The sequence below is a fragment of the Anomaloglossus baeobatrachus genome, chromosome 3 (genome assembly GCF_048569485.1).
Source record: "Anomaloglossus baeobatrachus isolate aAnoBae1 chromosome 3, aAnoBae1.hap1, whole genome shotgun sequence".
NCBI classification, from domain to species: Eukaryota; Metazoa; Chordata; class Amphibia; order Anura; family Aromobatidae; genus Anomaloglossus; species Anomaloglossus baeobatrachus.
This window is the reverse complement of record NC_134355.1, coordinates 641,678,030-641,701,353: the sequence shown is the minus strand read 5'-3', so window position 1 is coordinate 641,701,353 and position 23,324 is coordinate 641,678,030.

The following is a 23,324-nucleotide window of genomic DNA, read 5'->3' as shown; positions in this document are numbered from 1 at the left end:
CTGGCATCTTACCCCTGGTGTATAAAATCTGGCACCTGCCCCTGGTGTATAAAATCTGGCACCTGCCCCTGCTGTATAAAATCTGACCCATCACCCCTGGTGTATAAAATCTGGCATCTCACCCCTGGTGTATAAAATCTGGCATCTAACCCCTGGTGTATAAAATCTGGCACCTGCCCCTGGTGTATGAAATCTGGCATCTCACCCCTGGTGTATAAAATCTGGCACCTGCCTCTGGTGTATAAAATCTGGCATCTCACCCCTGGTGTATAAAATCTGGCACCTGCCCCTGGTGTATAAAATCTGGCACCTGCCCCTGGTGTATAAAATCTGACCCCTCACCCCTGGTGTATAAAATCTGGCATCTCACCCCTGGTGTATATAATCTGGCACCTGCCCCTGGTGTATAAAATCTGGCACCTGCCCCTGGTGTATAAAATCTGGAACCTGCCCCTGGTGTATAAAATCTGGCATCTCACCCCTGGTGTATAAAATCTGGCACCTGCCCCTGGTGTATAAAATCTTGCACCTGCCCCTGGTGTATAAAATCTGGCATCTCACCCCTCGTGTATAAAATCTGGCACCTGCCCCTGGTGTATAAAATCTGGCACCTGCCCCTGGTGTATAAAATCTGTCATCTCACCCCTGGTGTATAAAAGCTGGCACCTGCCCCTGATGTATAAAATCTGGAACCTGCCCCTGGTGTATAAAATCTGGCACCTGCCCCTGGTGTATAAAATCTGGCATCTCACCCCTGGTGTATAAAATCTGGCATCTCACCCCTCGTGTATAAAATCTGGCACCTGCTTCTGGTGTATAAAATCTGGCCCCTCACCCCTGGTGTATAAAATCTGGCACCTGCCCCTGGTGTATAAAATCTGGCATCTCACCCCTCGTGTATAAAATCTGGCACCTGCCCCTGGTGTATAAAATCTGGCATTTCACCCTTGGTGTATAAATCTGGCATCTCACCCCTGGTGTACAAAATCTGGCACCATGCCCCTGGTGTATAAAATCTGGCCCCTCGTGCCCCATGTATAACATCTGGCCCCTCGTGCCCCGTGTATAACATCTGGATTTTTGACCACAATATATAACCTCCGGTCCCACCCCACCCTGGTGTATAACATATGGCCAACACCCCCCCTATGTATAACTTCTGGCCCTCACCCTACAGTGTATAACTTCCGCCTCCTCGCTCCCCGGTGTATAGCCTCCGACCCCTGGCCCCCCCGGTGTATAACCTCCGGCCCCTCGGCCCTGGTGTATAACTTATGGCCTCTCGCCCCCGATGTATAATGTGGCGCCCCTGAGGCTTCAGTCGCCACAGGGTACTGCACCTCACTAAAGGTGCAGTATTCATCTCGGGTAAGGAGGGGGTTAATCATCGGTGTTTCTACATTCCACCTTACATACAGCTTAGGAGTCTTCTCACTGGGGACTGGACTAGGGTAGGCAGGGGAGTGGCCATCACGAAGCATGGGAATTTCCCGGTCATTAGGACAACCACTTGGGGGGCGGGCACCACATGGGGTAGAAGTAGGAGCAACCCTTACACAAACTTCAGTCAAGTCGGGACTACAGTTCTGGCAACACGATACCACCTTCTTCCTTCTTTTTCTTCACTGTGGCTTGGAGAGCGAGAAGCTCAGCCCATGTTCCTCACTTCCACAGGGGCAACCCTTAGGAAAAGACATTTGCAAATACCGGTGGCTATCTCCAACTTATCCAGGATCGGCTGGGGCCCATCACGGCAGAGACAGGTACCCTGAGGTAGCACTTGAACTGTGAGTAAAAAGACCTGGAACCGCAGCAGCTGACTCAGCTTCTTATTGCCGACACCGAGTGCTTTGGCACCAACGGCCACCACTACAACCTCCATCTGCCTCCCCGGGGCCCGCTCCACCTGTGGAGAGCAGAACCATCCCTGCTGCGACACCACCAGTCCCGGAGGACATCACCCGTAGCGGCGGCTAATCCCTGGCCGCATACCACAGGTCATGTCACGAGACAACTACTACTCCCATCATCACCCATCCTCATCCCATTCTCCATCATCCTCCCTTTTATTGTATACCTCGGGGCCACAAAGTCGGGCAGGGTCACCCATGACATCTCCCTGACCCAACATCACCTTATACAAGCCACACACTGACTACTGCACATTGTATCACAGGGTCAGATTTTCAGTGTCATCCCATGAAAAAATATAATAAAATATTTACAAAAATGTGAGGGTGTACTCACTTTTGTGATATACACCAGGTGCAGACTTATTAGGCAAGTTGTATTTTAGCGGATTTTTTTTATTATTTATCAACAACTATGTTCTCAATCAACCCAAAAGACTCATAAATATCAAAGCTTAATATTTTTGGAAGTTGGAGTGGGTTTTTTTTAGATTTGGCTATCTTAGGAGGATATCTAATTGTGCAGGTTAAGGCCCCATTACACGCAACGACGTATGTAATGATATATCGTCGGGGTCACGGATTCCGTGACGCACATCCGGCATCGTTAGCGACGTCGTTGCGTGTGACACCAACGAGCGACCGTTAACGATGGAAAATACTCACCAAATCGTCCATCGTTGACACGTCATTCCTTTTCAAACAATCGTTGATTGTTAAGGACGCAGGTCGTTCGTCGTTCCCAAGGCAGCACACATCGCTACGTGTGACACCTCGGGAACGACGAACTACAGCTTACCTGCGGCCGCCCACAATGAGGAAGGAAGGAGGTGGGCGGGATGTTACAGACGCTCATCTCCGCCCCTCCGCTTCTATTCGGCGGCCGCTTAGTGGCGCCGCTGTGACGCCGCACGAACTGCTCCCTTAGAAAGGAGGCGGTTCGCCGGCCATAGCGATGTCGCTAGGCTGGTAAGTCCATGTGACGGCTCCTAACGATATTGTGCGCCACGGGCAGGGATTTGCCTGTGACGCACAAACGACGGGGGCGGGTACGCTCGCTAGCGATATTGCTAGCGATATCGCTGGGTGTAATGCCCCCTTAACTATTACTGTGCAGAATTATTAGGCAACTTAATAAAAACCAAATATATTCCCATCTCACTTGTTTATTTTCACCAGATAAACCAATATAACTGCACAAAATTTAGAAATAAACATTTCAGACAAAAAAAAAAACAAAACCCAAAAAAAATACTGACCAAGATAGCCACCTTTCTTTCTGATGACACTCAACAACCTAGCATCCATAGATTCTGTCAGTTGCTTGATCTGTTTACAATCCACATTGTGTGCAGCAGCCACCACAGCCTCCCAGACACTGTTCCAAGATGTGTACTGTTTTCCCTCCCTGTAGATCTTACATTTTATGAGGGACCACAGGTTCTCTATGGGGTTCAGATCAGACGAACAAGGGGGCCATGTTATTATTTTTTTCATCTTTTAGACCTTTACTGGCCAGCCATGCTGTGGAGTCGTTGGATGCATGTGATGGAGCATTGTCCTGCATGAAAATCATGTTTTTCTTGAACGATACCGACTTCTTCCTGTACCACTACTTGAAGAAGTGGTCTTCCAGAAACTGGCAGTAGGTCTGGGAGTTGAGCTTCACTCCATCCTCAACCCAAAAAGGTCCCACAAGTTCATCTTTGATGATACCAGCCCATACCAGTACCCCACCTCCATCTTGCTGGTGTCTGAGTCGGAGTGGAGCTCTCTGCCCTTTACTGATCCAGCCTCTGGCCCATCCATCTGGCCCATCAAGAGTCACTCTCATTTCTTCAGTCCATAAAATCTTTGAAAAATCAGTCTTAAGATATTTCTTGGCAAAGTCTTCATGTTTTATCTTATGTTTCTTGTTGAAAGGTGATCGTTTTTCAGCCTTCCTTACCTTGGCCATGTCCCTGAGTATGGCACACCTTGTGCTCTTTGATACTCCAGTAATGTTGCAGCTCTGAAATATGGCCAAACTGGTGGCAAATGGCATCTTGGCAGCTTCACGCTTGATTTTCCTTAATTCATGAGCAGTTATTTTGCGCCTTTTTTGCCCAATACACCTCTTGCGACCCTGTTGGCTATTTGCCATGAAACGCTGGATTGTTCGGTGATCATGCTTCAAAAGTTTGGCAATTTCAAGACTGCTGCATCCCTCTGCAAGACATCTCACAATTTTGGACTTTTCAGAGCCCGTCTCTCTTCTGACCCATTTTGCCAAAGGAAAGGAAGTTGCCTAATAATTAAGCACACCTTATATAGGGTGTGATGTCATTACACCACACCCCTCCTCATTACAGAGATGCACATCACCTGATTTACTTAATTAGTAGTTGGCTCTCAGCCTATACAGCTTGGAGTAGGACAACATGTATAGAAATTATCATGTGATCAAAATACTTATTTGCCTAATAAGTCTGCACACAGTGTATTGTATACCTATTTGTCCTTGAATGGACACTGAAGTTAGAGCATCTATCTAATATATATAAAGCTGAGTGTATGTATGTGTGTGTATGTATGTATTTATGTATGTGTGTATACTGTGTGTGTGTGTGTGTGTGTGTCCACTAGAGGAATCTGCACCGTCGCATTTACAATTATGACATTTTGCACAGATGCCTCATTCGACTGAGGAAACGTCATAGACTATGTTTTGAGGGAAAAATTTAACCCCGCGCTTTACAGTTGTTCACCCCCCAAAAAAATGCTTACTTACTGTTTGGATGTGTGAGGTAATATATGGCTGTTTTGACTGTTTGTCTGGATATTTATCAGATGGCCTATAGCAACCAATCACAGCTCTGCTTCTATTTTGCTACAGGTCATTAATAAGAGCTCTGATTGGTTACTTTAGGCAACAAAAGACATTCTTAGTATAAGTAGCTTATGTGTCAGTTAATATGATTTTCGTGGTGAGAGGAAGAGAGAGAAGGCAGAGAGAGAGAGGGTTAGAGTGTGAGAGAGGGAGAGAGGGAGATGGGAAAGTGGGAGAGAGGAAAAGTGGGAGACAGGGGGAGTGGGAGAGAAAGAGAGAGGGAGAGTGGGAGATGGGAAAAGTGGGAGACAGGGGGAGTGGGAGAGGGAGAGAGTGGGAGAGACGAAGAGTGGGAGAGAGGAAGAGTGGGAGACAGGAAAAGTGGGAGAGAGAAAGAGTGGGAGAGACGAAGAGTGGGAGAGAGGAAGAGTGGTAGACAGGTGGAGTGGGAGAGTGGGAGAGAGGAAGAGTGAGAGAGAGAAAGAGTGGGAGACATGAGGAGTGAGAGGGAGGGAGAGTGGGAGAGAGGAAGAGTGGAAGACAGGGGGATTGGGAGAGAGAGAGAAGGAGAGATTGAGAGGAGAGAGGGGGAGGGGAGAGCGAGAGGGACAGAGGGAGAGAATGACTTAGGGGTACTTTGCACGTTGAGACATCGCTACTGCGATATCGTCGGGTCAAATCGAAAGTGACGCACATCCGTCGCCGGTAACAACGTCGCAACGTGTAAAGCCTAGATGCGCCGATAAACGATGGTAAAAGCGTCGTAAATCGGTGATCTGTGTTGCGTCGCACATTTTCATAATGTCACACCAATAGGAGATACAATGTTGTTCCTCGTTCCTGCGGCAGCACACATCGCTGTGTGTGAAGCCGCAGGAGCGAGGAACATCTCCTTACCTGCCTCCACCGGCAATGCGGAAGGAAGAAGGTGGGCGGGATGTTTACGTCCTGCTCATCTCCGCCCCTCTGCTTCTGTTGGCCGCCTGCCGTGTGACATCGCTGTGACACCGCACAACTCGCCCCCTTAGGAAGGAGGCGGGTTGCCGGCCAGAGCAACGTCTCAGGGCAGGTAAGTGCGTGTGATGCTGCCATAGCGATAATGTTCACTACGGCAGCTATCACAAGATATTGCATGTGCGACGGGGACTATCACGCTCGGCATCGCTACCATCGGCTAGCGATGTCGCAGCGTGCAAAGTACCCCTTTAGTTACTGTCCCGGGCAACGCCGTGTACTACAGCTTGTACATTATAATAAATGTAATAGCACAAATCACAGGTGGTTGTACATTGTAAGATGTAAATGCTATTTTTTTTAATGTGATTCCTATTCCTAAAATCACATGGCGTTAATTTGCAATTAAAGATAATTAGATTAATTTTACAATAATCATTTTCCATTGACTTTTGTGACATCTTGGCCCAGGATTATCTTTTTTTTTTTTGCACTATTCTGTGTAGTAGATAACAAGAAAATCAATGAGATTAGTTAGGATCCACAGCAAAATGGATCCAGTGTTGTTTAAAGGGGATGGGCTTTTTAATCACCCTTTTTGTATGGAGTGTCTCTGACAATAAGCTGATTACAGGATTATCCCATCACAGGGTGTCCTGCTGCTGGGACCCTCAGAGATCTGCAGTAATTGAGGAAGAAGGGTACCATTTCCTGGATATGCCAAAAATTTGATACTGATGTGGCTCATCATCAATTTCATTTATTGGGGTCCTTGGACCCTTATCTTATCTGGCAAGGTGACCTCCTCCCACCCCTAATTACTGGGAGTCTGAATGCTTTTCCCCCTTGATCACAGGTCTGGAACTCAGAAACCAAAATCTGCAGCCCCATCTTGAATGGAGCAGAGGCACGCATGTGCTACGTCTTTTATATTCATTGTCTCCATCAACAGCAAAGCACTGTGCTCTACTTGCTCCGCCAGTCCAATAAACCATTTATGGGGTATCATTAATATTTTGGAAATAACTCTTTAAATAGTTACTTTGAATGGTGTCCTTTATTGATAACTTTAAAACTGACTAGATATCCCGTAAATTCTTGACAGGTGAGGTCCACCTCCAGAAGTCATGGCTGGAGATGCTGCTTGCTTATCGAACAGTCCATAACTCCTTTGACTTCAATGGAGTCTGTGAAGAACCTGTGACAGTCCAAGAGGGACATGTGTTGTGTGTCATATGGTTGTAGCTGTCACGTCTCCACCAGAGTCCACTCCTGCGTTCTTCTGCTTCGGTCACCAGGCACTGCCGTATTCCTACATTGGGCGGTGCTGGTGATAGGGGAGGAGTCAGTACCAGTGGCTCTGGTGGGCACAGGCTCTGCCCATCCAGTAAGCTGGGTTTCCCTGGGACCTGCAGTACCACTGGCTGAATGTGGTGGCGTGTGCCTTCCAGCTGAAGTTACCACCTTTCAGCCACAGGAAATAGGGAAGACACCAAACCCTTCTAATTCCCCTTCTTGTCTGCTGGTCACTGCCAGATATAGTTTTGTTTTCCTGCTTTTTTTCTGGTTCTTGCTCTGTTCTGAATATTGAACCCTGTGATTTGACCTCTGCCTGCTCTCTGACTACTCTCATGCCTGCCGTTTTTGTACCTTGCTGCCATCTTCGGTTTTTCCTCTGCCTGATTTCCTGATTACACTCTTGTCTGCTCTTTGTCCCTTTTTGTACCTCCTGGTTTTGACCCTGCCTGACGACTACTCTTCCCTGGATTGCAGCCTTCCATAGGCAGCAACGTCCTGGATCCTGTAGTAATTCTAAATCCCTGTACAGGGGTTTTAAAGGGTTTCGGGGTTTTCGGGATCCTGCTTAGTGGGTAGCTAGCTTCTAGTCTGTCCGTGACAGCCATTCTGAGACTGTGGTTCCAGGCAGACTTTACAGTCGCCCAACAGTTACAGAAGGGGAAAAGTTACAGAGGGGAGGTGGGGAAGGGTTTAAGTCTCTTTTCTGCCTTGTCTTTCTTTTTTGTGCCAACATATTTTGCACCAAATTCTAAAAATTGGCACAAAATCAAGGATGCCCCTTTTTCCTGCTTTCAATAAGCATTAAAATGTCGCACAGTAGTCTTCAACTGCAGAAGAAAAAATAAATTAGACCTTTTTTGTACACTATTAGAGTACTGGAGAACAAATGCGCAAAGTTTTGCAACTTTTTAAAAAGTGGCTAATGATAAATTAGCGGGATAACGTCTGGGATTGGCTAATCACGCCCTCGTTGACAAATAGAAAAGAAGTTTGGAAAAGAGCTGTAAAAAGGTGTAAAAAGCGGATTTTGAAAATGATCAAATAAAAAGGAAAAATTAATTCGCAAAAACTGCCAAACCCAATGTCTCTACGGTATATCGCCTAAAAGTCCTCCATTTATTAACGACATTAGATATGTAGGCAGAGTCCGCTCTTGAGGGTTCCCATAGAGGGGACGGGCACGTTGCTTTATAAATAAGACGTCTGTAAGGAGCCTTGGTAAATCAGCGCAGTGTTAACAGCTCCTGCATTGTGCGTTTTATCTCATGTTGGAAACACTTAATAAGACAATAGTCCGAGGTCCCTTCTGTCCCAAGACTTTTGTTTGTTACAGCTCATAAAACAAAGAGAGACTAAATCAGGGCAGTCATGTTCATGTTTATCTTCCATTCTTTCTGCTCTCGGTGAAAATCAGATGTTTCCTTGGGCTCCGATAAAAATAACAAAGTGCAGTGTTTGCAAGGATATCGTTCCGTGTTCCTCAGCCCCTCTCCGGGTCTGTCTGTTAAGATTCCTTTAGTAATGCGAAAACAAGCCCAGAGTAATTTATATTATTTCATGGAATGTGCAGCTTTTACCCAAAGTAAACATTCCTCTCAAACAATCATTTATTAGTATGTTTCATGCTAATTCGGACTGGAATTCTGTCCTGGGTCCTGTATCACAAGTGACGTACACTTCTAAGATCAAACAAAACTAGAGCCAAGTACATTTTCTCTATTGGGGGTATGTGCAGGCCTGGAGCTGGATTAACTTGGGTCAAAATCCAAAAAGCATTAAAAAAGTCAATAAAATGGAAGATCGCTTCCTCCATCAGAGCAGTCGTGACATAACTCATTACTTTGTGAGGGCACATCAATGGTGGTCAAGCCATGACTGCTCTGATCCAGGAAGAAAGAAGGCCAGCAGCTTGTTCTCCTTCTTTGGCAATAGGGTAACACAGTAAAGTCATGCAAAAGTCTGTAAAATTGGAAGATCTACCCATCCATTAGAACCACGGTCCTCTTCTACCTTCATCTGAACATTCAAGGCAGAATGATTATCACTGATGAGAGGAGGTATGTCAATGATTTTAAAGCCATGATTGCTCTGATCCAGGGAGAAAAGGGCCATCAGTTTGTTCTCCTTCTGTGGGAATGGGGTAACACTGTAAAATCATAATAAAGTCATTAAAATTGGAAGATCTACCAAAATAGAGAAAAGCCATGGTCCTTCTCTATCTTTATCTGAACATTCATGGCAGCTTGGCTATCACTCATGAGAGGGTACGTCAATGATGGTCAAGCTCTGATTCAGGGAGAAGAAGACCAGTAGCTTGTTCTCTGGGAATAGGGTAACACTGTAAAATCATAATAAAGTCATTACAATTGGAATATCTATCCACCCATTACAACCATGGTCCTTCTCTATATTCATCTGAATATTCATGGCAGCATGACTATCACTGATGAGAGAGAGTACGTCAATGGTGGTCAAGCCATGACTGCTATGATCCAGGGAGAAGAGGGCCAGCAGCGTGTTCTCCTTCTCTGGGAATGGGGTAACACCATAAAGTCCTAAAAAGGTAATTAAAATTAGAAGATCTACCAAGATAGAGGAAAACCATGGTCCTCCTCTATCTTTATCTGAACATTCATGACAGCATGTCTATCACTGATGAGAGAGGATACATCAATGGTGGTCAAGCCAAGACTGCTCTGATCCAGAGAGAAGAAGACCAGCAGCTTGTTCTCCTTCCCTGGTAATTGGGTAACACTGTAAAATCATTAAAATTGAAAGGTCTATTCACCCATTACAACCATGGTCCTCCTCTATCTTCATCTGAACATGCATGGCAGCATGACTATCACTGATGAGAGAGAGTACATTAATGGTGGTCAAGCCATGACCGCTATGATCCAGGGAGAAGAGGGCCAGCGGCTTGTTCTCCTTCTCTTGGAATAGGATAACACAATAAAATCATAAAAAAGAAATTAAAATTGGAAGATCTACATACCTATTAGAACCATGGTCTTCCTCTACCTTCATCTGAACATTCATGGCAGTATGACTGTCATTGATGAGAGTGGGTACATCAATGGTGGTCAAGCTATGACTACTTTAATCCACAGACAGGGAGATCAGGAACTTGCCCTTATCCTTAAGGGTTATAGATATAATTACACAATGAAGGGCAAAATCCAAAATTCAAAAGGAAGTTGAAAAATTGGAAGATCTGCCTATCCATTAAAACTTTGGCGTACCTCTTCATACATCTGATAAATCATGGGTTGATCATCACTGACATGTGAGTCATGACAGTAGTGGTTGAGCCATGACTGTTCTGATTCAGGTAGAAGAGGGTCAGGAGCTTGTTCACTTTGTTTAGGCCTGGGAACGCAGTTCCCCAGTCAAGATAAAAATTCAAAATTCCTAAAAAAAAAAAAAAAAAAAGGTTACAAAATGGAAAATGGAAAGTCTGCGAACCCATTAGAACTATGATCCTCCTCTTCTTGAGCAATAATTGCATGACCATCATTGACGTGTGAGAGCACATCAGTGATGGTTACGCAATATCTACTCTGATCAAGGAAAAGAGGATCATCAGCTTGTTGTCCTCTCCTTCGTCTCTGGATAAAACACTGTGAAGGTCAAAATCCAAAAATCATCAGTTCAAAAATTGGAAGATATATTTATCCATTAGAACTTTGATGCTCCTCTTCATGCATTCATGGCATGACCATCATAGACATTTAAGGGGACATCAGTGCTGGCTGGGCCATGACTGCTCTGATCCAGAGAGAGGAGAACTTGGATCATGTTTTCTGACTTGTCCTTTTTTTAACTCGAGAGTAACAGTTGGCAGAAATTTTTGTTTGGTTTCCCATTTTGTTCGCGAATGTTTTGGTAGACATCGGGAGTCTATTTCAATGACTAAAAAGGTGGCTAAGCCCATTCTCAGCTAGGATCACAGTTTCTGTGGGCCTCATAGAACCTCCTAGTTGTGATAGGAACCTACTTTCACAACCCTTGTATTTTATGCCCCCGCTCATAAGAAATGTACATTGGTGCCCACTTCATGGATTTTCCTTTGCCTACCATCCATTAAGTTTGACGTCCAGTCTTTAGGGCCACCAGCATTATCTTTGGTATTTTTAACTGGCTCCTTCTAGATTTTTCTCCAATGTTTTGGATCTTCTGAGGTTGAAGGATGATTCCAAAACTAATATTTTCTTTAACTTTATTCCCTGATATTCTGAAGTTAAAGATTAGTTAAGACCTTTTACATCGTTACCCTGTTCTGACACATTGGATTTATGTTATGGATGTGTGCCGCCCCTGCAGCGGTCGAACCGCTCGGATCCGATGTCTCCTGTGGCTCTAGGGTCTCTGGACCCGGGGGTTCGCGGCCACTTCAAATGCAAAGGGGGTATTTACAAGGGATAAGAGTTTGTGACGCCACCCGTGGTTCGCGGTAAGGGGAGTACTGCCGCTGCCGATGGGAGTACCCGGGAGAAGATAGAGTGGGGCAGCCAGATGACGTTGCCTCCACAAATAGGGGAGGCCCTGGGACTCTGGATGGTGGAGGTGGGGTAGGAGAGCGTAGTGCAGGTTGGAAGCAGGGGAGGACAGCGTATTCACTCAGGCAGTGTTGGTAGTGATGCGACCGCAAAACAGACTCTGACGCAAAGGTAAACCAAGTCTCTGGGTGCCGCTGCCACTTCAGGGGAGCTCGACCGGGGGTCCGCTCCCTTTGGTATTGCTGATGGTCTGTACCTTGCCTCCATGCACTGTATTTTAGATGTTCTGAATGACCCCTATGCTTGAAGCTGTCGTGGTCCCGCTCCCCACTGTTAAGTAGTAAAGCTGTGCTCTTGATGGCTGACACTTGGGATTTCAGTGGGCCGCATAAACTGGAAAGCCCTATCCCCATCGTTGTGTTGATGCCTTCGATCTCTGAGCTCTTGGGGAAATTTCATAAAGATACTATCCTCTACAGGTTAATTATCAGGTTGCGTGAAGCTACTCCCTGATCTAGGGTCCAGTACCCCGCCGTGCTCGGTACCGGTTCGGTTACTAGGTACTCCGGTGCCAACCGTTCCCCAAAACTAAGCCTGGCACCTTTCTCCAATACCCTGTGACCGGGTCTCCGACTCCTTCGGTCCAAGACCACCGTCTGCAACCTAGCCAACGTCTCCCAGGGAGCTCCAACTCCCAGCTCCTCTTTGGGAGCTAGCACTCAACTCTAGGGAGCTGCTACTCCCAGCTCCTCACTCTTTGGGAGCTACTCCTCAACTGACTCAGCCCCTCCCACCAGTCTGTCTGACCCCTAGGTGGGTGGCCCTGTTCCAGCTAGACCACCCACTGGTGTGCCTGACAGGGTGTGGTGTGAGGTGTGACTAGGATTTGCATGCTGATGGAGCAATACCAAAAGTTAGGATCCCAGAACCATGAGGGGTTGAGTCATCCACCAGACAAGAAAGACGTGCAGTACCCTGTGACACCCTGACTAGTTCAGGGGCGTCACAGATGGACCTTTTGATCATATAATGTGTATAAAGGATTAGGCTGCTGAATTTTAACATGCCTAATCCTGTTGCTCTAGGCTGACAGATATCTGAAGTACCTAGCCACCTTTAAGGTCCATTTTTTTCAGATTTTGGATATCCAAACTGTTAAGGTGACCCAAATCCTCAATTCATGGCTAAAATCTATTTTCATTAAATAGAGTTTCTTTTCCCATTATTGGGAATAGAGATGAAAGTTTTTACTCATAAAGTTCCATGCAGAACTGTATCTGGTATTTCAGGAGAACTCCCAGCAGAATGTCCATGTTGGCTTCTAAAGGGTACTTTGCACACTATGACATCGCAAGCCGATGTTAGCGATGCCGAGCGCGATAGTCCCCGCCCCCATCGCAGCTGCGATATCTTGTGATAGATGCCGTAGCGAACATTATCGCTATGGCAGCTTCACATGCACTCACCTGCCCTGCGACGTCGCTCTGGCCGGCGAACCGCCTCCTTCCTAAGGGGGCGGGTCGTGCGTCGTCACAGTGACGGCAGGCGGCCAATAGAAGCAGGGGGGCGGAGATGAGCGAGACGTAAACATCCCGCCCACCTCCGTCCTTCCGCATAGCCGGCGTGAGCCACGGGACGCAGGTAAGCTGATGTTCCTCGCTCCTGCGGCTTCTCACACAGCGATGTGTGCTGCCGCAGGAACGAGTAACAACATCGTACTGTCGCTGCAGCTACATTATGGAAATGACCGATGCTGCACCGATGATACAATAGCGACGCTTTTGCGCTCGTTAATCGTATCAAAAACGATTTACACACTCCGATGTCGACAGCGACGCCGGATGTGTGTCACTTTCAATTTGACCCCACCAACATCGCAGCTGCGATGTCGTAGTGTGCAAAGTGCCCCTAACTCCTCTTCCCTATGTAGAATCTAATAAGCACCAACTGTCTCAGTAAGGGGACAATCTGTTTTAACTGGATACAGATTTTCTAGATTTTTATTCTTGATTTGAGAGTGAAACATCAGTCCAGGAGGAGAAGGAAGCGGATTTCTCCAATAAGATATATTACAAAGTTGTTTATTTTCGGGTGTAATGAAGATTTATAAAAATAAAAATTTAAACGATGGTGACTCTTATCAATCGCCCCCTAATTGGCCAGAAATCGCCTGTGTAATAGGACCATGCCTTCAGAATTTCCATATGATACTGTATACATGTCACCATAATCCCCCTTTACAATCCCACTACAATCGCCATTGTCGCACTTGCTGATGGAATCCATCATCCAACATTCCGTAACTGATTAATCCACTCAGTGATTGGATAAGGGGGCCAGAGCTCTGATTGGTTAATACTTTATTTAATCAGATCATTACACTAATTGTATAATGAGAAGCAATGGCAATGAATAGAAATAACAATGGACTCATTACCCCGGATAACCTCGTCATATTGTTATCCCCTCATAATAAGCTGATCACTGTGATGAGGGTGGTGGACACTCTATTGGTCCTTATCACCAAGGAACTGCAAGTCGAAGGGATTGTAGAGGAATGGAAATACATGGCTGCTTTCTATCAATAACAGCGCCACCGCTGCCCACAGGTTGTGTCTGTCATTACAGCTCTCTATTTGGAGGGAAACAGAAGATTACATATTGTTTAATCAGGTTTTTGGGTTAAAATGTGTTAATTTCTTTTTCAATTTCACAATCTGCACAATTTTAATTTTCAAAATGGCCACTGGGGGCTTATTCAGACTTTAAATCCCTGTTGTTTCAGGAAATGCACATGTACATTAGCAGCAATGAACAGATTCCAACCCTATTTTTTTTTTCATTGAAGCATCTAATGAACATGTGCAGAGAACAAAGTGAAGAGAAGGGGAGTAGGGTCAGGTCAGTTGTGACATCTCTTATTGGGAATAGTGGATTGTGTGTCATCAGTTGTGTATAGGGGTGTATATCCTGTGTCACCAGCTGTGTATAGGAGTGTATAACCCGTGTCATCAGCTGTGTATAGGGGTGTATATCCTGTGTCATCAGCTGTGTATAGGGGTGTATAACCTGTGTCATCAGCTGTGTATAGGGGTGTATATCCTGTGTCATCAGCTGTGTATAGGGGTGTATATCCTGTGTCATCAGCTGTGTATAGGGGTGTATAACCTGTGTCATCAGCTGTGTATAGAGGTGTATAACCTGTGTCATCAGCTGTGTATAGGGGTGTATATCCTGTGTCATCAGCTGTGTATAGGGGTGTATAACCTGTGTCATCAGCTGTGTATAGAGGTGTATAACCTGTGTCATCAGCTGTGTATAGGGGTGTATATCCTGTGTCATCAGCTGTGTATAGGGGTGTATATCCTGTGTCATCAGCTGTGTATAGGGGTGTATATCCTGTGTTATCAGCTGTGTATAGGGGTGTATATCCTGTGTCATCAGCTGTGTATAGAGGTGTATAACCTGTGTCATCAGCTGTGTATAGGGGTGTATATCCTGTGTCATCAGCTGTGTATAGAGGTGTATAACCTGTGTCATCAGCTGTGTATAGGGGTGTATATCCTGTGTCATCAGCTGTGTATAGGGGTGTATATCCTGTGTCATCAGCTGTGTATAGGGGTGTATATCCTGTGTCATCAGCTGTGTATAGGGGTGTATATCCTGTGTCATCAGCTTTGAATAGGGGTATATATCCTGTGCTATCAGTTGTGTATAGGGGTGTATATCCTGTGTTATTAGCTGTTTATAGGGGTATATATCCTGTTTCATCAGCTGTGTATAGGGGTGTATATCCTGTGTTATTAGCTGTTTATAGGGGTATATATCCTGTGTTATCAGCTGTGCATAGGGGTGTATATCCCATGTCATCAGCTGTGAATAGGGGTATATATCATGTGTTATCAGCTGTGCATAGGGGTGTATATCCTGTGTCATCAGCTGTGTATAGGGGTATATATCTTGTGTCATCAGCTGTGTATAGGGGTGTATAACCTGTGTCATCAGCTGTGTATTAGGGTGTATATCCTGTGTCATCAGCTGTGTGTAGGAGTGTATAACCTGTGTCATCAGCTGTGTATAGAGGTGTATAACCTGTGTCATCAGCTGTGTATAACCTGTGTCATCAGCTGTGTATTAGGGTGTATATCCTGTGTCATCAGCTGTGTGTAGGAGTGTATAACCTGTTTCATCAGCTGTGTATAGGGGTGTATAACCTGTGTCATCAGCTGTGTATAACCTGTGTCATCAGCTGTGTATACGGGTGTATATCCTGTGTCATCAGCTGTGTATTAGGGTGTATATCCTGTGTCATCAGCTGTGTATAGGGGTGTATAACCTGTGTCATCAGCTGTGTATAGGGGTGTATAACCTGTGTCATCAGCTGTGTATAACCTGTGTCATCAGCTGTGTATAGAGGTGTATAACCTGTGTCATCAGCTGTGTATTAGGGTGTATATCCTGTGTCATCAGCTGTGTATAGGGGTGTATAACCTGTGTCATCAGCTGTGTATAGGGGTATATATCTTGTGTCATCAGCTGGTTATAGGGGTGTATATCCTGTGTCATCAGCTGTGTATAGGGGTATATATCTTGTGTCATCAGCTGTGTATAGGGGTGTATAACCTGTGTCATCAGCTGTGTATAACCTGTGTCATCAGCTGTGTATAGAGGTGTATAACCTGTGTCATCAGCTGTGTATTAGGGTGTATATCCTGTGTCATCAGCTGTGTATAGGGGTGTATAACCTGTGTCATCAGCTGTGTATTAGGGTGTATATCCTGTGTCATCAGCTGTGTGTAGGGGTGTATAACCTGTGTCATCAGCTGTGTATAGGGGTGTATAACCTGTGTCATCAGCTGTGTATAGGGGTATATATCCTGTGTCATCAGCTGTGTATACGGGTGTACATCCTGTGTCATCAGCTGTGTATACGGGTACATCCTGTGTCATCAGCTTTGAAAAGGGGTATATATCCCGTGTCATCAGCTGTGTATAGGGGTATATATCCTGTGTTATCAGTTGTGTATAGGGGTGTATATCCTGTGTCATCAGCTGTGTATAGGGGTGTATGACCCACCCCAGGGCCTTAGGGTACTCAGTCCTGGGCCTGGGATCAGAGGGACACGTGACGATTACTGGCCGATGCCCAAATCCGTGACCTTAGGGGTCGCTTAAAAGGGGAGAAAAGTATAATGGAAAAATAAAAAGGATGTTTTTTGTGACGCCACTTGCGGTATGCGGCCAGGTGAGGAAAGCCACCGCTGCAAGGTTTCTCACTGCTGGGGCTGGTGGTATTTAGCAGCTTTGATGTAATGGGCCCTCCGCAAGTAGAGCTAAGCCCCAGGGGACTATAATGGAGGATGTAGTATGGGAGACCCAGGTGAAACAGGTACGAGAACAACTCAGACGACACAAGAGCTGCAGTTTAACTGGTTCTTTATTCACGGGTTCTGTGAGCTGCAGCCCGGCTGGTGCTGGTCTCTACCAAACTGGACCTCGGTGTTCCTTTGGTCTCAGTGCCGGTTTTGTGACCTATTGAGCTTTACTTCCATGCACTCGTCTGTAGTCGGTAGGTCCCTCTAGCCTGAAGCTTTTTAGGATCCCCTCCGGTTGTCTCAGTCTTGGCCCGTATAGCAGACAGCTTGATCCTCTCCTGGGTTGGACCTCTGTCTCAGCTCCCTGGGTTCCCTCTTTGTTGCTGTCGCTCCGGACACTAACGTTGGTGAGGAACCATGATGATTCCCTCACCGGGCAGTTTTATCAGATGAGCTTGAAGCGTCTTTCTGAACTAGGGCTCTGCACCCCGCCGGTGCCTGGTCCTGTGAGTACTCCCCATACTCTCCCAGCGACCGTACTCTTTTTTGCCCAATCAGTCAATTCACACTTGTTGTCAGTCTGCACGTCAGCTTCAGACTTCCTCCACCATGTCTGTCTTCTGTCAACTGTCTCCTGCACTCACTGGCCCTTCCCGGGTTTCTGGGTTTCTGACTAGTGGTCTGGATGCCCCAATTATAGGTGGCTATCCATCAGGTCCGTCTCTAGCCTGTACCCAGTCTGAGACAAACGGTGAATTGTGTGTGTGCGTGTGGCGTTTACCAGCATTGGTCTTCCAGGAACCCCAGGTTAGCACTGCACCTGTTATTAGATGCAATACCTTGTGGCACCTGACACTTCAGGGGCGCCACATATATTTTCCGTGTCATCAGTCGTGTATATCTGCACAGGCAAGGAGTAATCCTGTCTGTGATGATAAGGAACCTGCTGAAAATTCATCTTGAAATAAGAGCAAGTATGAGTATGAGTTTAAAAAAAGCCTGTGTGGTCAGTGGGAAAATTGCAAGATTATTATTATTATTATTATTATTATTATTTCAAAAAAGGTTGTGGTATAAAAGAAAGAAAAAACATTGTGGCTACCAGCTTTTTTTAAATGCATGTAACACAAAACTGAATTCATAAACTGAACATTTTCTGATGGTAGTTTCCCTTCAAGTGGATTGGATAGACAACTTGTGGGCAGGTGTGGCGCTGCTTTTTTTTCTAATCATTTACCACTCCTATAAGTATTCATTTTACATTCAGGGTCTCCTTATAAAGAGTGCATTTAAATGGGGATTTCCTATGAATAAAGTTAATTTTCATCAATAGATCTTGGAATAATAATATTTTCCACAATTGGATGTGTTTAAAAAAAATGTTCTTGTGCTGAGATAATCTTATATACAGTATGTGCCCCTGCTGTGTACTGTGTAATGTCCGTGTCTGACCGTACAGTGACATGGTCTGATCATACCACATCTTCTGGGCCGGGGAGGAAGCAAAAGAGCATATAGAGATTACAGGACGGGATCACAAATAATTCTTTCTTTGAGGTAAAACATTTTTTTAAAAACAGGCAGGGAAATGTTTTACCTCACAGAAAGAATCAGCTGTGACCCCATGCTGTAAAGTTTGTATACTTTTTTACCTCCTCCCCTGCCCAGGAGATGTGGTATGATCAGATCATGTCCCTGTAAGGTCAGACACGGCCATTACACAGTACACAGCAGGGGCACATACTGTACAGTTAGGTCCAGAAATATTTGGACAGTGACACAATTTTCGCGAGTTGGGCTCTGCATGCCACCACATTGGATTTGAAATGAAACCTCTACAACAGAATTCAAGTGCAGATTGTAACGTTTAATTTGAAGGTTTGAACAAAAATATCTGATAGAAATTGTAGGAATTGTACACATTTCTTTACAAATACTCCACATTTTAGGAGGTCAAAAGTAATTGGACAAATAAACCAAACCCAAAAAAAAAAAAATTTATTTTCAATATTTTGTTGCGAATCCTTTGGAGGCAATCACTGCCTTAAGTCTGGAACCCATGGACATCACCAAACGCTGGGTTTCCTCCTTCTTAATGCTTTGCCAGGCCTTTACAGCCGCAGCCTTCAGGTCTTGCTTGTTTGTGGGTCTTTCCGTCTTAAGTCTGGATTTGAGCAAGTGAAATGCATGCTCAATTGGGTTAAGATCTGGTGATTGACTTGGCCATTGCAGAACGTTCCACTTTTTTGCACTCATGAACTCCTGGGTAGCTTTGGCTGTATGCTTGGGGTCATTGTCCATCTGTACTATGAAGCGCCGTCCGATCAACTTTGCGGCATTTGGCTGAATCTGGGCTGAAAGTATATCCCGGTACACTTCAGAATTCATCCGGCTACTCTTGTCTGCTGTTATGTCATAAATAAACACAAGTGACCCAGTGCCATTGAAAGCCATGCATGCCCATGCCATCACGTTGCCTCCACCATGTTTTACAGAGGATGTGGTGTGCCTTGGATCATGTGCCGTTCCCTTTATTCTCCAAACTTTTTTCTTCCCATCATTCTGGTACAGGTTGATCTTGGTCTCATCTGTCCATAGAATACTTTTCCAGAACTGAGCTGGCTTCATGAGGTGTTTTTCAGCAAATTTAACTCTGGCCTGTCTATTTTTGGAATTGATGAATTGTTTGCATCTAGATGTGAACCCTTTGTATTTACTTTCATGGAGTCTTCTCTTTACTGTTGACTTAGATACAGATACACCTACTTCACTGAGAGTGTTCTGGACTTCAGTTGATGTTGTGAACGGCTTCTTCTTCACCAAAGAAAGTATGCGGCGATCATCCACCACTGTTGTCATCCGTGGACGCCCAGGCCTTTTTGCGTTCCCAAGCTCACCAGTCAATTCCTTTTTTCTCAGAATGTACCCGACTGTTGATTTTGCTACTCCAAGCATGTCTGCTATCTCTCTGATGGATTTTTTCTTTTTTTTCAGCCTCAGGATGTTCTGCTTCACCTCAATTGAGAGTTCCTTAGACCGCATGTTGTCTGGTCACAGCAACAGCTTCCAAATGCAAAACCACACACCTGTAATCAACCCCAGACCTTTTAACTACTTCATTGATTACAGGTTAACGAGGGAGACGCCTTCAGAGTTAATTGTAGCCCTTAGAGTCCCTTGTCCAATTACTTTTGGTCCCTTGAAAAAGAGGAGGCTATGCATTACAGAGCTATGATTCCTAAACCCTTTCTCCGATTTGGATGTGAAAACTCTCATATTGCAGCTGGGAGTGTGCACTTTCAGCCCATATTATATATATAATTGTATTTCTGAACATGTTTTTGTAAACAGCTAAAATAACAAAACTTGTGTCACTGTCCAAATATTTCTGGACCTAACTGTATATAAGATTATCTCAGCATTTCTACAAAATGGCTTGTATCAATGAAAAGACGTTGCAAAAACGCAGCAAAGAATTTACCTGCTCATTCTTTGAAATCTGCAACAAAAACGCAGGTATTTGACAAAACAGTCAAGAAAAAACCTGATGTGTTTGTGTGTGGGCATAAGATTTCAGAAATCTCATAGTCTTTGCAGGGACTGTAAAAAGCAGCTTTTTATTAGCATGGATTTGCATAAAACCAAGCAAATCTGCAGCTAAAAAAGGCACCAAAAACTTACCAAAAAAGCCCTGTGTCTACATTAGTCCCCTCTTAATATGGTTGATAATGGCTGATACCAGAGGACAATAGATTGTAAAGCATACATGTCCAGATTAAACTGTGAATCAGCACGTAATAAGGTCATTCAGGAAATCATGGGTCTGGGCCTCAAAGGAGTTCATCATTTTTTAGTAAATATTTTAATGTAAAAGACTAGGGAAAGACTATATATATATATAGATATATATATATATATACATACACAGTATATACATAAAAATGTGTATGTATATATATATATATATATAATATAATATAATATATGTAAAAATAAATAAAATTATATGTATATTTTTATGTGTATATATATATATATATATATATATATATATATATATTTATATATAGATATAGATATATGTAAGTATATTATTATTCTTATTTATTATTATAGCACCATTTATTCTGTGTATTCTGTGGCGCTTTACATGTGAAAGGGGTATACATAATAGGGACCAGTATATACCGTATACCGTGTATATATATATATATACGGTATATACTTGTTCCTATTATATATATATATATATATATATATATATATATATAAAGTGTACATATAAACACTGTAAATAGATAGATCTATATTTATATAAAAATATAAAAGTTCCCATTTTTTAATATATATGAATGAATTACTCCAAAAATACAGAAATGAAAAGTAAAAAATAAGAAATCTCCTCATCCGTAAAGGTGTGTGAAACGAAAATTCTAAATTGAAGAAATACTTTGGCAGCATGGAAAACCCCTTTAAGGAGTTGAAGCTTAAAGCGGTTGTCGAGTCTATAGGCAATAACTTGTTTCTCAGTGGGCTTCAAACACTGGTGTGCCGAGCTGCTCTGATCCGGGTTCGCTGTGGCTCGAGGGTCTCCGGACCCGGGATCATGCGGCAACTCAAATGAAGGGGGGTATTTACAGGGGAGTTGATATATATAGTTTGTGACGCCACCCGTGGTGTATGGTAATTTGGGGAGTACTGCCGCTGCTGTTGGGAGTACCCGAGGTGATGAAGTGGGGCAGCAAGGTGTCGTAGCCCTCCAAGGGTAGGGGGGATGCCCCGGGACTTGGTGAGGGGGATGCCGTGGGATACAGGGGTCACGCTTGTACTAACTCAGTCCATAAGTAGACGCTGACAACCGGGTAAACCAATTCTCTGGGTACCGCTGCCGCTAGTGTTGCCTGGTGATCCGTGACCTGCCTCCCGGCACTAAGTTTAACTTCAACGTGGTGGCCCATTAGTATGGAACTAGCCAGGCCCCGCTCCCCACTGTGGCTAAGTGTGGGAGCTTGCTCTCAGGGCTCACGCTTTGGATTTTCTGGACCGTTTTGGATTGGAAAGTCTTATCCCCCTCGTTGCACTAATGCCCCGATTCTGGAGCGGGTGGGAACAGATCATAAAGGCTCTGTTCTCCTCAGGTGAATTGTCGGGTTGCCTGAAGCTACTTCCTGATCTAGGATCCGTGTACCCCATCGTGCCTTCGGTCCCAGACCGGTGATAGTGCTAGGCTGCTGGCTGTCCTCCTCGACAGGTCCAGGCACCTTGCCACAATCCCCTGCGACCGGGGGTCCAACTCCTCTAGGCCCAGACCACCGTCTGCAACCTAGATAATTTCTCCATGAGCCACCGCTCGCGAACTCCTCTCACTCTCACTCCGACTCACTACACTCCTCACCTCCCCTCCCTGACCCCCCAGGTGGGCGACTCTATTCCACTCAAGCCGTCCGCTGGTGTGCCTGGTGGGAGTGGTGCAGGGTGTATCTAGGATTTGATTTGCTGTTGGAGGCAACACTATTTAGATAGGGACCCAGAACCATGAGGGACTTGGAATACTGCAAAGAAGGGCAGTTTGCGCAGTACCCTGTGACGACCTGATAGTCCAGGGGCGTCACACTGGGACCTGCACTTATTGGCAGAACAGTGTACTTTTATCCCATTTAAAATGGAGCTGTAATGGGCATGTTCGACTGCCACTCCATTCATTCCCTATGGGACTGCCAAGAGCTGTGCTTTTCCAGACAGCCCCATTGAGAATGAATGACGCGATGGTGGGGTGTGTAATCTGCTGCTCAATTTTGTAAATGGAATTACAACACTTCCTCTTCGGTGATAAAAATCCTCTGTTCTGCAGATCGGTGCGGGTCCCACTGATCAGTAACTAATCAGGTATCCTGTGAATAGGTAATAACGTGTTTCCTCCTGACAACCCCTTTAACTCGCTGAACTCATCATCTATAACCCACTTCACCTACCTCCCCTACCTGATCTATCAATCACTATAAACAACATCACTCTTTCCCCACTACGGGAGGTTTCCTCCTTTGGACTAACCCTCGACTTTGTCTTGTCCTTCAAACCGCACATCCAAGCTCTTACCACCTCCTGCTGCCTCCAACTCAAAAATATTTACAGAATTCGTCCCTTCCTCAATTTACTAAAATACTAGGCCATGCCCTCATCATCTCCCACCTGCTGCCATATCTTCCTCTGTGGCCTCCCTGCTAACAGTCTCTCACCTCTCCAGTTCATCCTTAAAGGTTTTGTCCCCTGAAGAAAGTACATTTTAATTAATAAATCTTGGAATAATAGTGCTGGCTGGCACTTCCAGACATGACATTCCCTCCTATAGGAGTATCCCTTGGAGGGCTGAACAGCTCTTTGCTACCTTTCGAACCTTCTACGTTCATGTTGGTTAGGACCTTCTTCCTGTACTATGACTATCACTAACCGCAAATATTGAAGTTCATACTTTGCAGTCTGCACCATCTTAAACCACCTAACAGTCGCTATCCACCATGCAACTCGAGTCTTCCTTGCA